The sequence below is a fragment of the Microtus ochrogaster genome, chromosome 15 (assembly GCF_000317375.1).
Source record: "Microtus ochrogaster isolate Prairie Vole_2 chromosome 15, MicOch1.0, whole genome shotgun sequence".
NCBI lineage: Eukaryota > Metazoa > Chordata > Mammalia > Rodentia > Cricetidae > Microtus > Microtus ochrogaster.
In genome coordinates this window covers 37,770,027-37,786,508 of record NC_022017.1, presented here as the reverse complement: position 1 = coordinate 37,786,508, position 16,482 = coordinate 37,770,027, and the positions used below count along the sequence as shown (strand labels likewise).

The following is a 16,482-nucleotide window of genomic DNA, read 5'->3' as shown; positions in this document are numbered from 1 at the left end:
TGTGTTCTGATGTCACTGCAGAGCATGCAGAATGTACTGTGTTCTGATGTCACTGCAAAGCATGCAGAATGTGCTGTGTTCTGATGTCCCTGCAGAGTGTGCAGAATGTGCTGTGTTCTGATGTCACCACAGAGCACGCATTCACTATTTATTAGTAAATGTGCTGTTTTTACTACTGCTCTAATGTTTTTTTGACAGAATCATGACTAGTCATCAACTCAAGGCAAAAATAAAACAAAACAACAACGAAACACCAGCACATAATGGCTAACACAAAGAAAGAATTCCCAAAAGGAGGCAGATATGATGACTCATGTCTATAATCCCAGCAGTCAGGAGGCTAAGGTAGAAGGATTGCTATAATTGGACTTTCCTTTGGATTGTCAACTCACAAATAACAACATGGAGACCTATTATTAATTATGAAAACTGAGCCTATAGCTTAGGCTTGTTCCTAATAGCTCTTAAAACTTAAATGAGCCCATTTCTATTCATCCATGTTTTATTTTTCTTTCATTCTCTATATTCAACTCTCTCCATGGCTTGTTGGTATCTCCTGAACACCTAAATTCCTCCTTCTCTTCCTTTCTTTTCTCCAAAATCCCACCTATACCTCCTGCATAGCCATTGGTCATTCTGCTTTTTATTACACCAATCATAGCAATATATTTTCACAGCATGTACAAATACCTCACAACAGACTGCTGCAAGTTTGAGGCTAGCCTGGGCTACTCTTTGAGACTGTATCTTAAAAATAAATAAACGAATGAATCATTAAATGAAGAGAACCTGTGAAGGAATCTAATATTTGGGATGTGGCTAAAAAAATGAACCTGGGGAATGCTAAGTAAGTATTCTACCATTGAAGTGCCCTCCTGGTTCCCAAAGTTATTAGATAAACCGTTTCCTGAAGGACGTATGCACGGAGTAGATAAAGAGTGATTGAATTGAGGATTAAGGATCAGAACTGAGATTGGGACTACAGATCAAGAGGCAAAGATTTTCATTTGATTTCAATTAATTTAGACATGTACAAAAACGCAACCAAATAAAAAACCCCACCAGTTCCAGATGATGATAAAGCTTACCAGTTACTCACAATTTCCCAAACACACTATAAAGGTATGAAGCCTAGAAAGAGCTGTATATCTCTCCCTCTCCTGAGATAAGATGATCAACAGAGACACCTGTTCTGACTGGAGCCAGATGCCAGAACTAGCAGCCAAAATTCACTGCAGTGCTTTTAACTGTTCAGTTAAAGACAAGGGCAAGTATGCTAGCGAGGAATGAAAAGACAGGGAGTAAGCAGAGAAGCAGAAAACGCATACAAATTCTGAATGGTGTTAAGGCAGCTCATAAGATAAGCATCAGGCGAAAATGCCTCTTGAGGAAAAAAAAAACACTTTTAAGGGCTTTAATAATGTGGGTGACAATAATGAAAATCCCAACATGCCTATGACTTAGATTGTCAAAGGAAAAGGAGTTGTGGCAGAAAAGTTGTTTAAAGAACCAATGTTTTTACCAATTTTTATGGAAGCAATTTCAGATTCAAGAAACTCAGTAAAGTCCATATAAGCTAAATGTGGACAAAATACGCCTGTACACATAAAAGGCCAAATGCTAAAAGCCAAAACCAATCTTGTAAACAGTTGTAGGACAAAATTAGACATTGGGGATCTAGTTTCCAATATCAGAATTATTTCCATATTAAATAGGAAGATGTAATCTATTTTATTGATGAGATGTTCCTAAATACACTTACATAAAAATTCTAAAATTTTCTAACAAAATTAAGTTAGTTGTGTTAAACAAATACTGTGTATTTTAAAAAAGAGTATTACTAGGGATAAGTGCATTCACTACATAAGAGAGAAGTATCCAATGTATCAGGAAAATGTAAATTCTGAATTTTAACACATTTAATAATATAGTCTCAAAATGTAATAAAATATGTGTAATTATTTATAGATCAGTATCATAGGGATCTATTTTATGAAGTTACTGTATCAAAAAAAAAAAAGACATGGTAACACATGCATTTAACCCCAGCACTCAGGAGTCAGAGATAGGCAGACCTCTGTGAGTTCAAGGCCAGCCTGGTCTACAAGAGCTAGTTCCAGGATGGCTAGGGCTGTTACACAGAGAAATCCCATCTCAAAAAAACCAAAACAAATAAAAATAAATAATACAAATATAAAATAAAATAATTAAAAAGCTTGAGCTAATTCTTTCAATTAATTATTGTTAAATGGAGTATAGTATCAAAGAATTAGGTAGCTGAAGTTCTTCACAGAAAAACATTGAAAACTGCAGACACATCTTAAGAGAAGCTAACCTCTTCAGATTTTAAAGAACTGCCATCAAACAAACCCAGTGAATGACTGCTGTCGTGGTTTGAATGAGAATGGGCTCCCACAAATTCAGTTATTTAAATCCATTGTCCCAGTTGGCAGCTCTGTTTGAGTAGACTACAGAGGTAGGGCTTTTCTAGAAGCAATATGTCACTGATGGTAGGCTTTTGAGGTTTCGAAAGTCTTGTGCCATCCCTAGGTCACTCTTTCTGCCTCCTGTGTGTGACCGTAGAGGCAGTCCTCAGCTCTCAGTGTTCGGCTCCAGCTGCCATGTCTGTCACCTGTTGCTTTGTGCTCTCCACGGGACCCTAAAGCTCTGGAACCATAAACCCAAATAGGCCCTAATGTTCTATCACAGCAACAGAAAAATAACTGATATAGCTATAATGCCATCAAGTGACAAAGCAATGTACTAAGAGTAATCATAAAATACCATGTGCTTAAAATTAAAAACAATATACAAAATCTATATATCATGTTGATCTAAGAATACATCATAATCTTGTAATGAAAAATGATGGCTGGGGGACAGTGAAAATATCACAGAACAAAACTAGTAGTACTGTTAAACTAGTAGAACAAAACTACTAGTTAGTAGTTAAAAAGAGGTTGAAGATGGATGTGCTGGCCACTTAAACATAAAGAATTATCAAAATCATATCAAACCAAATAAAACAAAGTAAGCCCCAGAATAAACACAAGGTATATATAAGGAAAAAGCAATACAATAGGAACAAGCAATGAAATAAAAAAAGGATAAAGTCTAAAGGACCAATAAACTTGATTGCTTCTTTTCTGCCAAGGACAGTAAAACAGAAACACTTCTTTGCAAGTTGAGTAAAGAGAAAAAGTATAAAAGATCAGTATTAAGGATTAAAAAACCAGGAAATTAAAGGCTTTGAGAAATTTAATAAATAATAATGCTAATTATGGAGTCTATTGTGAGAAGATCTCAAATATAATTAAGATGTTTCTGAAAGTGCGTCGTTTCTGAAGTTGAATCAAAAAAAGAGGGGAAAATTAAATACGTATAACCATAATTAAAACTCTTCCCACAAGGGAGTCTACAAACTCTGATAGGTTCATCAGATAACTATGAAACAATTGTGAGATAAAAATTCTAAACATTTTATCTATTCCAAAGAATAGAAGTAATGAAGGTTCCCCAACTCAGTTTATGAGGCTGTCTTATTTTGGAGAGATCTGGCATTGAACTTGCAATTCTCTTGCCTTAGTCTTCTGAGTGCTGGGATTGCAGATGTATGTCACGGTGTCTCCCTTGGACTAGTATAATGTTGATAAGCTGAAAATATTAGTTAAGATACAGCGGTTTCAATTTTGTACATAATCATGAGTAGGTGAATTTTCAGACATAATAACAACAAATAATTGAAGCTGTAAATATATAGAAAAGATAACTTGACTAAACTGAGGTTTTATTTTCTAAGAATTTGTGGATAATTTAACATTATTAAATCTGATATATTCACACATACATAAATATCTCATAAAACTCATAAAAAAGCATGGGTAAAACTCAATAGTTTTTTTATAGATGAATTTCTCAGAACAGAAAACCAACTTTTCTAACCACAAAGTGGAATATTAGAGTCAACAGAAACACAAACACTTGAAGCAATATGGCATTCAGTAAAAGGTTGAAAGTGTTTGATTAATGGTTTGAAAATCATTTATTAACATATTATAACTACATGTTATCACTACAATACCATTCTCACGTCCTGGCCACTCTGAGGAAACAAACCAACACGCCCACTGGAATTCCTTAAGTTCACGAGACGTTTCGAAAGGAAGAGCATTAGAAGAATCATGCCATTGCTATTTTCAAATGAGAGGACGACAGGTGTGAAAATTCCTGCAGTCTCTGCAGTAAAATTGTTCGATAAGGAAGAGTTTCACAAGGGTGCCAAGTCAAAATAAAATTGATTGCACTCCCGTACTGTGGAATGATCTTTTTGTACAGTGTGAATGTGTATTACTCTCATTGGTTAATAAAGAGTTGACTGGCTTATAACTGGGCAGGTAGAGGTTAGGTGGGACTTGTGAGCAAAAAGAGAGCATGAGGAAGAAAGCAGGTGGAGAGAAACAAGATGAACCTGCTGTGTTGAAAAAAGGTACCACCCTGTGGCAGAGTGTAGATAAGAAATATGGTTTAGTATAAGTTGTAAAAGCTAGTTAGTTACAAGCCTAAGCTATTGGCTGAGCATTTATAATTAGTATGAAGTCCCTGTGCATTTATTGGAGAGCTTGTGGTCCCCATGAAAAACTGTGCACATTCCTATCCACTCATGGACCAATAATGCAGAAAATGAAGAGCCACAGTACCATGGATGAGTGTCTATAAGTCAAGACTAAACTTGTATAGTGATACCCAAGTCCAGATTAGGTATGGACCAAGATATACAAGCCTGACAATTACTTTTCTTCCTTTTTTTATACGTATGTGCATGGTGTGTGTGTGTGTGCATGCTTGCAGATGTGTATTTGCATGCATAATGTGTAAATGAGCATGCATACATGTTCATATATAAAGGGAAATACTAGTTGACATTAGGAATCTTCTTTGGTCACACTCCACATTTTTTGTTCAAGGCAGAGCCTCTTACCTGAAGCCAGAGCTACCTGATATGTGATGTGGGAGTGTCATATATCAATCTGTTGATTTCATTGGTTAAGCAATAAAGAAACTGCTTTGGCCCTCATAGGTTAAAACATAGGTGGGAGGAGTAAACAGAACAGAAGGCTGGGAGAAAGAAGCTGAGTCAGTGAGTCGCCATGATTCTCCCACTCCAGGCAGACGCAGGTTAAGATCATTCCTGGTAAGCCAGCTCGTGGGCTACAGCAGATTATTAGAAATGGGCTAGTCCAGGTGCGAGAGCTAACCTAGAAGAGGCTAGATAGAAATGGGCCAAGTGGTGTTTAAAAGTATACAGTTTCTGTGTAATTATTTCGGGGCATAAGCTAGAGCTAGCCATGTGGTCGGCCAGGTGCCGGGGACATAGCCCCGCCGCTCCTATTACTACAGATATGGCTAGTCTGGCTGGCCAGCTTGTGCCTTGGATACCATGTCTGTGTTCTCAGTGAAGGGTTTATTGGTAGTGAAGGGTTTATTTAAAAGTATAGCTAGTATACTTATTATACTATACCAGCATCTACATGGATTCTGATACTCCCTAATGTTTTTTCCTTTTTTGGACTTTTCTATGGGAACCCACATGTGACTCAGTTTCCATCTGGAGTCAATTCTGAGTTAAAAGTCATTTGAGTTTAAGCCTGCCTGCATTGTTCCTTCTACTTTCGGGCACCTCTCATGAGATTTATTGTCTTGCTGATTCCTCTTACTTGCCAGTTTCTAGTTTTATTATAGTTTCCCACTTTATCATAGTCAGATTTCCCTGACATTTGTGATTCTTGCAGCCTATGTGTTCATCACTAATTGTAATTACATACTTATTTGCTTGCCTGATTGGCTGATGTTTATAAGCCACACTGGATTGTTTTACTCCCACAATACAGATGTGATAGTTGCTCAGCTTGACTGATACCCACTGCCTTGCACAGTACTTTACTGCTTGACAATGAGTCTATGAATTGTTCTGTATTTCTATGTGCTAAGTATTTGATGAATGGCCACATCAATTAATGAATAATTTCCTTATGTACCACTAATCATCATTTACAAGATATGGGTGAATGATGATGGTTTGGAAGTAACAGTGATAAATGTAAAGACATCAAACAATATCCCTAACAAATGCTAATATAGCAAATGTGCTAGACGGTGAGTGAATTTAGAAGAGCTTTGAAGGAGCCATTTCAGTAAAGGAATGCTATCATTAGCTATATAAATACTATTCAACTTGCTTTGCAGTTTAAAAAATATTGCACTAAACATGCCATGTGCTATTCTCATGAATGATTTTATGAATATCAAATACATTTTTCTACAAAAGTGACTACAGTGGGTCTTGACCAACCACAGTAACAAATGCCTTTATGTTATAATACTTAAAATTGTACCAATAGAGATATTCAATTGAAAATTACTGGAAAAATGAAAGTACATGTTATAGACATACATGATCAAAATCATACTGGGCTTGCATATGATATGCATATGTCAAAGAGGAAAGATGTTGCTAAAAGATTAAATGGTCAGCTATTGGGGGAAAATTCATCGAGTGAGTAACCTATGGTTATGTAGCAAAACTAATGCCAGTAGGTTTGAGTTAAGTGTGAAATGAGACTTTAGATGGGGAAAATAAGATAGACAGGAACATTTTCAGTAAAGGAAAATGCAAGAAGAAAAGAATAGAGTCCACAGGCAAGCCATCCTCCACAGGCCCTCAGCGTCTGGATGTCATTGATCTTACAAATAATTTTGTTATCATGTAATCTAATCTGTCTAATGCTATCTAATAAGAATCTAAGAATATCTAAATCATTCAATTATTATTATGCTACTGTGATGAGGTAAATGCTACTTTTTAGTGGCTATGGCATTTGGGGGTGGCATTTTAAGGAGTGGCCCGTTAGTGCTTTTTCTGAGTGCTGTCTCAGATTTGTTGTATTTTGTGATCTATCCAACTACACAGCTCAACCCGGGCTCCTGCTCTCTCACTGTATCTTTAAGGCACCTCTTACTCAGAGCTAGTATGCCAAACATTAGATGTTGAAGAAATACCATGAATCAATATTTTATTTACCCTTACGTATCTATAAACTTTACTTACCTCTACTAATGTGTCCATTCATGATTATTTATGGAGCAAGAGCTATGACTGTGAAAAAGTTTTCCTTTTCTTTTTTCTCACCTGTATGAATTGTGATATGGGTTCGTGTATGTATGCCTGTGCATATGTGTGTGGATGCATGTTGGTATGCACATGCGTTTGTATAGGTATGGAGGCCCTGGTTACCTTTATGAGTCTTTCTTGATGGTATTCCATTTATTTATTGAAGCAGGGTATCTCACTTGAACCCAGAACTTGCTGATGTGAATACAGTTAACCAGCCTCTCCAACTTGCTTCTGGGATTTTCTATCTCTGTTTCTGATGTCCTGGAATTACAGATGGGCTACCAAGTCTACCTAACAGTTGTATAGACTCTGGGGATCTGAACTCTGGTCCTCACTCTAACCACAGTGATGGCTCAGATCTGACACAATCTTATGAATTAGTAGTATTCAAAGAAGATAGAGCCCTTTATAGGAACAGGACACAGTTAACAAGGAAGCCAAAAAATAATACATAGTGGTCACAGTGCTTTTCATAATAAAACACTATGTAAAAGAATAGGGCAGCCGGGCGGTGGTGGCGGACGCCTTTAATCCCAGCACTCAGGAGGCAGAGGCAGGCGGGTCTCTGGAAGTTCGTGGCCAGCCTGGTCTACAAGAGCTAGTTCCGGGACAGGCAGCAAAGCTACAGAGAAACCCTGTCTCGAAAAAAACAAAAAAAAAAAAAACAAAAAAAAAAAAAAACAATAGGGCATAATGAAGAAGATAGTGGCGTTGCTAACTTCTACGAAGTTAGAAAAGGTTCTACAATAAGAAAACATTTGAGGACCAATGGGATTACTGAGTACATAAAGGCACTTGCACCCAATCCTGACACCCTGAGTTTGATCATCAGGACTCACAGGGTGGGAGAAGAAAAACCATTTCCAAGAAGTTGTCTTCTGACCTCCTTATGCACATCACGACATGCATTTGATCTGTAAATTAATCAATCGATGAATAGAAAAGAGTATTGAGCAGAGGAGAAAGGAAAAGCTGGTTATGAGGATGCTGGGGAAGGACATTTCAAGAAGGAAGAACAGAGTGGGAAAAGGCTCTGAGAAACAGAATCTCATTATGCAGCACAAGGTAGACCTGCTAGAGGGGAAAGTTGAGGGACTCTCTTTCAGGCGAACTCTGAAAGGTCATAACTTGACAGAACAGTTAGGGCCTGAGACATGCTAATACCAATAACCTTTCTCTCCTAAGGGTTGGAATGCCTGAGAGCTCTGAACAGTGGAAAATGTGGCTTATTTATATGTTCAAGGTCGCAATACCTGGGAATAGATTGCAGTATAAAAGGATGGAGCCAGAGAGACAAGCTAGATTTATCTTTCAAAAGCCGCATGGAGGAACGATTCTTGGCTTAGTCCTGAGTGAGTGTGGGGGATAATTGGAGATATTGAAATGTGGCTGAATTTTTTTCATATATATCAAAGGAACAGGCCTCACCCATGGGTCTTTGTGTGGATTATGGGAAAACGGAAGGAGACAAAGCTGATGCCAGTCATAGGAATTACTCTGCTTGGAATCTCCTGGGGAATTGAAGATGCAGATCTCTGACAGGTGTTCTGGTCCCTAATTTGGAAAGCTTCCAAGTCAATCTGCCAGGACAGCCTCCCAGGTTGAACGACTGGAATCTACTTTCCATAAATGAACTGAAGATTAGCTTGGCAGATTTCTGGTCTCCTTTGCATACATTCATCAAATGTATCCTAAAGTCTGAATTCTCCAGGGACCGAGACTGTATCCACTGAGGCTCCATGTCTTAGCCCTGAGCCCACTTTGCCTGAGTTCTGTAAGCATGTATTGCATCTCATACCCTCATTTGAGAAGATACCAATTGCCCACCTCTTTGGTCTAGATTTCTAATTACTGGTAATAGGTCATCAGTCACTTTGATGTGAAAAGCCTTCCATAAATTCATCCAAATATGGACCCTCTCTTCCCTTTGACTAGTTCATTTCTCCAACCACAGGAACTAGAAATAATCTCCAGGAAGCTGGGTACCTCACATCCTTTCTGGGATGGCAGCCACAGTGTGGGCCATTTGGAAGAGACTCAGAATCATCTGTACCACTTGATCTAAATGTTGTCATTCAAGAAAGATCCACTGATGTCCAGCGTTAAATGGGTAATGGTTAAAACCCTGTCCTCTAGGGTTGGCGAAGAGAAGGGGTAGCCCTAGGGATCTCTCAGACTTTTCTTTTCTCTGCACTCAAAAGTTGTGTTTGCTGGTGCCCTGGATTCTTGTTGCAGTAGACACTTTGCACAGAACATCTTGAGTTTAAGCTTCCCATTCACAGCAGATAAGAAACAATTCCACGAAAGTGTTCTGAGTCTATGAAAAGTAGATGACAGCTGAGTTTGTCCCCCATGTTAGCTTTACTTAAGAGCTTTAGAAATGGAATAACAAAAAGACATGTGGCAAATTGGTGTTGTTGAACTTGCTTTTGGGTGTTTTCCAATATATTCTTGTATGGATTTTGCACCATCATTTGTCCTGTGACAACGAAGGAAGTGAGTGGCAGAGGTGAGGATTGCATCCTGGTGACAGGGAACACAGCCTGAGCCTGTAGCTGTGATGCTCTACCAGCCCACCTCAGAGCCTCTACCGCATCCACACAGACAAGATCTACTTCGTCAACACGCCGAGCATCAGTGTCCTCAGGTCACGCTGTACTATTCCTGTGCTCATTTTTGTAATGCATTCTTGTGTGTGTATTTGTGTGCAAATGTGTGTGTGTAGGAAATGTGCATGTGTGTGCATGAATGCATTTGTATGTGCATGTATTTGTGTGCAAATGTGTGTGTAGGAAATGTGCATGTGTGTGCACGTATGCATTTGTATGTGCGTGTATTTGTGCGCAAGTGTGTGGGGGGAGTGTTCATGTGTGTGTGTGTGTGTGTGTGTGTACTTGTGTAGGCTAGAAGACAACCTTGGCTGTTGCTCTGCAGATGCTGTCTCCTTAACTGTGATAGTGTTTCTTATTTTATCATTGCCCTGGAGCTTTCCAAGTAGGCTAAGCTGGATGGTCAACCAGTCAGTGCATTCCAGGGATCTGCCTGTCTCTGTGTTTTTATTTTTATTTTTTCCCCACTGGTGTTACAATCCTGTACTATCATGGTGAGTTTTATTTTTATTTTTGCTTTTTGAGCATAGGCTGTGTATGTGTGTGTGTGGGGGGGGCTAAACTTAGTTTCTAATGTATAAATTGAACTATCACACTAACCCTGTGGCTTAACTCTTGAAGCTGATGAAAGGGAGGGGTGCATGTTGCACAGCCCAGAAGAAAGAACTGACTTCCCAGTGGCTCTAAGAAATTAGAAATAAGCGGATGAAGGCAGGGAAAGGGCTCGTGAGCATGGCTGAGGATTGGTTATATTTCATTTCAGATATTCATGCAGCATTTCAGGGTGAACTAAGCCCTGTGCCTGTCAGAAGTTTCATTTTTATCTCTTCTCACAAAAGCATCCCCAGGAACATTGTATCATCTACATTTAGGGTAAGACAAGGGTCTGAGAGCAACTGGCTCTTAGGAAAACAGCTCAGGACATTCAGGAGCCATGGTCACCACCTGGGTTCTCCAAACCCAGTCTTGTGGGAGAAGATGCCCACATCCAGGCCTTGCTGCTAATGGGCTCAAGTCCTCATGGAGATGCTCACAGGACCATTACCAGAGATACCTCAGACAGAGGCAGTGCTACGGAAGGGGAACATGAAGTATGAACGGGGATGTGTAAAAGTGGAAATCCAGTGGTGGTGACAGTCTCCACACTCTCCTGGGATGTTCAGACTCTGGGCATTAGGGGAGGTTGAGGTGGGGATTCTTTCAAAGCAAGTGAATCAGCTCCCACTCATAACTTTGTAGCTGCCAGATGCTGGAGTGTCGGGAATACACATCTGGTTTACAAGCTTAAGCTTGACTATGCCCCGTCTAGGTAAACTTAGGCAAGGCACTTTGTCCCTTTGAGCCTCAACTTTCTCATAGGAGTGACAGGAGACAACATTTGACTCTAAGAAGCAGAGATGCCGAGTGGAGAGCAGATGCTCAATGTGTCAGTCAGTTTTCTGGTGGCAAATTGCTGACAGAAATGACTTCAAGTAAGGACAGATGGCTTTGGGCTCATAGTTTTAGAGCTGTCAGCCCACAGTCTGTCCCCATAGATTCTCACCCATTGTGAAACAACATTATTGCTCCAGAATGTGTAAAATTGGAGGCTTCTCACATGCCAGGGGCATGCAAGGGTTTGGAAGAGACTGGGAAGCAGGTATAATCTTCAAATTCATTCCCCCAGTGACAAACTTCACGAGGCTGGGCTCCACTTTCTAAAGGTTCCATAGCATCTCAGGTAATGACACTATCTGGAGACTAAACTCTCAGCATGTGGGCCAGTAGGAAGCCCTTCATATCCATACCATATAACCCATAACTTTGCATATTGTTGTGTAGCAATTTCCTTCAAGATTGAAACATTCTGTACTGCTGGCAAGCCCCTTAAGCTAGAAGGGAAACTGTAGGAAGTTAAGGCCTACCAGGCTGACAAACAAGCCAACCCAGAGTCTGCCTGGTGGTGTCAGAGATCCTGATTGTGCCTAGCCAATGAGGTGCGACCATGTGATGTCAACAGATTGGAATGACTAGGAGATGCTCCGGAGGGTATATAAGATTCCCCTTGTTGCTAAATAAATGAATCTGACTCCCACCAGCAGTAAAACAACTCAAAATAGCTTCAGGAAGTCCCCAAAACTGACCAGATTCACTTGGCCCCTCCCTCCCAAGAGTAAACCATGGAGTATTCCTCTATACTGTGTGAATATGTGATTGGGTTAATAAAGAAGCTGACTGGCCAATAGCTGGATAGGTAGAGGTTAGGTAAAACTTGCAGAAAAAAAGAGGGAATGAGGAAGAAGAGAAGGAGGAGTCTTTCAGAATTGGCGGGGGGAGATGCAGAGAGAAAGAGGTGTATTTGTCATACTGGGAAAAGGTATCAAGCCACGAGGCAGATCATAGACAAGAAATATGGGTTAATTTAAAATGTAAGAGATAGCTAGCAACAAGCCTGATGTATTAGGCGAGCATTTATAATTACTATTAAGCCTCCTTGTTGTTATTTGGGAGCAGCTGCTGAGACACAGAAGTGCCCATCTACGGTAAACAATAAAGACTGCTTAGAGTTTCTCTCAGAGGAACTAAGCTACAAAGAAGACACTGAACCAGACAAGTGCTTGGAAGAAGCAGAGACGTGCCAAACTGACTATAAGAGGTTTAGATCAAGTGAGTCACTTAGGGAGGACACTGTTCAACCTTTTGAGTCACCTGCAGGCCGTGCAGTGTGCTCCAGGTTCCCAGCTTTTGGGATTTGTCACCCAGTGGGGATAGATTTTTCTGATACATCTGTCTTTGAGGTGTTTCTATTCCTGTAAGTAACCCTCCTCCACATTCCCGACTAACACCAGAAAACTCATTGGTTCACCCGTTGGACTTTGGTGGTATCCATACTTTTGTATGTCATGAACTCCCTATCCGGTGTAAATACACTTGTGTGGTATATGTCCTCAGGAAACGTCTAGTCCTAAGCCATTTTCTAGCCCTAAAATTGTCATGTTTTATAGATACAAAATAATTGCATATTTACATATACAATGTGGTACTTTGAAATACATAATTAGCACGTTAGCATGATTAGAATATTCATTATGTCGAACTTTTATCGTCTCTTTGTGGTAAGAATATTTAACATTTTCCCTTTTAGATATTTTAAATCAAACAACATATGGTCATTATAGTTGCCTTACGGGGCAATCAAACATCAGAAGTTACTTCTCCTATCTAACATTGCATCCACTGGCTAGTGTCTCCCCAAATTTGTCTTTTCATTGCTCTCAACCTCTGGTGACACCAGTCTTCTACTCTGAACTGTTGAGATAAAGTCTTTCAAAAGTCTACCCGAGTGATGTGAAGTGGCAGTTATCTTTCCTCCATGTTTATCCATATCCTTGTAAATGACAAGACTTCAGCCGTCTTTTATGTTGTGAAAATAGTTTACCTTTTCTGTGTCCCCTGTTCTGTTCATGGACTCTTAGGTTCTTTCTGTATCTTGACTACTCCGAATAACACCGCGATAAGCATGCAGGCACGGATGCCTCTTCATCGTGATTAGTTGCTTTCCCCGGGTGTAGAAGCACTATTGGGATTTCTCGATTTCCTGCCAGTTCTGCTTGCTCTCATTTATTGAGAAGCATCCACACTGTTTCCCATCGTGGCTAGACTAGTTCACCTTCCCACAAACAGTGTTTATTACCTCCTGTCTTCTTGTTAACAGTTGCTCTTACTGGAGAGAAGTAGGATCTGTTGGTGGCTTTGAATTCTCTTTTCCCAGGGAGATACCCCTAGTTATGATTGTTTCCTTTGTGTCTTCTGCCACCGTTGAACTTGATCAAGCAAGTGGCATGACCACATTTTTTTTTATTTCAGGAAATCAGTTGAGGTATAGCATGAGGAGTGGTCCTGACCATGACTAAATGCTTTGAGGAGTCAGGGAATAAAGAGGAGGGAGTGAGTGTGTAAGAGGATCTGCAGGAGTCTGCAGAGACCAGGGAGGAGGATAATGTCCCTGACAGCATCCTCTCCTGGGGCTGTGGACTCTCCCTCCAGCTGTCGGTTATGTGGCCATGCTTCCTGCCTGCACTTTGTGATTTGGATAAGGAATTATAAATAACACATAATGAAGTCTGAAAGGTTCCTGAACTTTAAAGAAGCAAGAAAAATCATAGAAAACAGAAGAAAAGATAAGGCATGCTGGACTAATAATAATGAACCATGGGAACATCTTGAGCTCAAAGACTAACATCCAGGTAGGTGGCAAAAATGGAAAGATGTAGTCTTTTCCAAAGATATCACACAAACACAGATATAGATATAAACACACACACACACACACAAATAGATTAAAAAAGTAGGAATAGTAGATTTTCTTAAATATGGAGTTTTTAAAAGCTATAATAGTCAGGGGAAATAAAATTGGTAAAGACTGAAAAAAATAGGAAGGCTAGTGGTGGAGAAGAAATAAAGGGTATAAACAAATCTTTAGAAAATAGACCAGGTGAAAAATGAAGTTGATAATTTTTACATGAGATATTTAATAGGCCATAGTACAAATCGAAAACCATTAACGTGTTATAAGTATATGTGCCATTATGTTCAGAGAGGTAAACATAGCAGTGGCTGAGTATTCCAAGAGTGTCTCCAGACTGGGAGCTCAGAGAGCCCTTCCAGCCTCCTGATAAGCTATCTTGAGGTTGTTTACACACCCAGACACGTTTTAGACATTGTACTTTGAATTTTTCAAATACTACTTTAACGGATGATCTGTGTTTAAATAATGGTAAGCTATTACCTCATAAATGCTAAATAACTGCTCAATGTCATAGACCTAGCAAGTGGCACTAGGATGACCAAATTACCTATGCTTGCTGCAGCTTTGCTTCCAATCCTGAAAAGGGAACTCTCATTCCTGATCTCATGCATGGGCCCACCAGCCACAGGATAGTAAATCAGGCTCTGGGAAGCTGGCAACCTAAGAATGACATACATATTTTTAAAGAATTGAGAAGGAAGGAGAAGAAAAAGCAGGGAAGGAGGAGAAGCAGAAGATGAACAGGAGAATAGAGGGGAAAATAACTATGTGTTTAGGAAAGCCTAAAATAATGACTGATTTGTTCATGAAATATTTGAAAAAGAAACCCCAAAATCAAAAACCAAACACTTATTGACCCCTGGCCCTCAGCACCTCTGACACTCTGGAATGACAGCAGAGGAAGAAGGTGGGGCTGGGCCAACTGTGGTGTATGTCTGTGTGTTTCATGGATCAAGCAAAGGAAACAGGATATACAATGCCTACTTGTAAAGAATTGTAAGTAGACTGGACCATCAGTTTTCAACTCAGGGATCAGGGATCCAAAGGTGCCATGGAGAGAGTGAGTGAGGGGAAGGCTGCTGATGGCCATGTTTATTTAATGCTGCTGAGAATCCAGCTGTGATAAGAACCAAAACCAGACTGACTTCAGCCATGCCCAGGTCACTCGATACCATAACACTGGTGCTAGCTGGATTCACGTCCCCTAGAGTCCATTTGAAATGAATTTGAACAGGAGGCTTTAGGAGTATTGTAGGAATTCCTAAGAAACTAGTCAACAGTTGGGAAACAATAAGCGATTAAAGATACTGAGTTAATTATTTTCTATCTTTATCTCTTAGCCTGGCCATGGTGAGTTTTATGGTGATGGCTGTACGCTGGTTAAGAAGGAAACTTGAATATGGGCAAATTATGGGAAGACTTGCTGGAATGGCTAGAGTGGATCTTATTTGGCACACTTCAGAGAGATAAGGTTCAGCGAAGCAAAGTAGTCAGACAAAAGATGATGTATTTAGAGCAAGAATAGAAATAGAGAAGAAAAATTATCTGGAACCTTCCTTTTAACGACCTCTTAAGCCTCATCCTTTATCTTTTTGCTTTCCCCAGACTCACCTCTCCCTCACCTTCCTTTCTTGTTGAAACCACACTATTGTCTTGGCATGGGCTCTTCAGAGCTCCTTCCACTATCTGTCCTGTAAGAACCTACTCACCTAATGGAGGTCAAGATCCAACTGGGTCAACCGTTTGTTCCTCCTCATCTCATAGACACCATCTGTGCAGAGCCCTGTCACTGTCTGACATGCTACTAACTAGCCCTGGGCTATGTATGATGGCCTTTCTACCTCTAGAGCTTTGCATGATGCTTGCATTTCTCTGGCTTCCTGTTCATCCATACTCATGTACAAACTGAGTGCTTGCTGTAGGGTGGACAGTGTGCTAGGGTTATCAGTGGGTGAGCAAAATAAACCCGGACCGCTCCCTCTTGCAGCTTGAAGGCTAATCATGCTGCAGACTTTGAAATATGTGTGTTGACGGAGTGAACTAGCTTGGTTGAGGGAATGAAAGGGAGTCTGTGGTTTCTGGTGGACACCGAATGGGGAAGAAGGAAGACGTATGTTCTCTTTGCAATTCTTTCTCAATTGCCTAGGGTGCTTCGATGACTGAGAATTTTTAGAGAACGAGAGTCAGAATGCAATCTTGACTTTCCTTATCACAATCTATTTCAACTTTAATGCAAGCACTGGCTGGTTGTCTGTAACCAATGTGCCAGGTGGGATCCCTTGATGTGAGGACACAGAACAGATTTTTATCCTTCTGGAGTTTATATTCCTATGAATTAGGGTAAGAGGGAGAGAGAGAGAGAGAGAGAGAGAGAGAGAGAGAGAGAGAGAGAGAGAGAGAGAGAGCGCCTCTGT

The 16,482-nt window shown here is 40.0% G+C and overlaps 1 protein-coding gene across 3 annotated transcripts in view; it reads right to left on the bottom strand.

Annotated features, from left to right (window-relative positions):
• The window catches only part of Adcy8 (adenylate cyclase 8), a 208,214-nt gene that overhangs the window by 162,416 nt on the left and 29,316 nt on the right, over nucleotides 1-16,482 (bottom strand). The window lies entirely within an intron of this gene.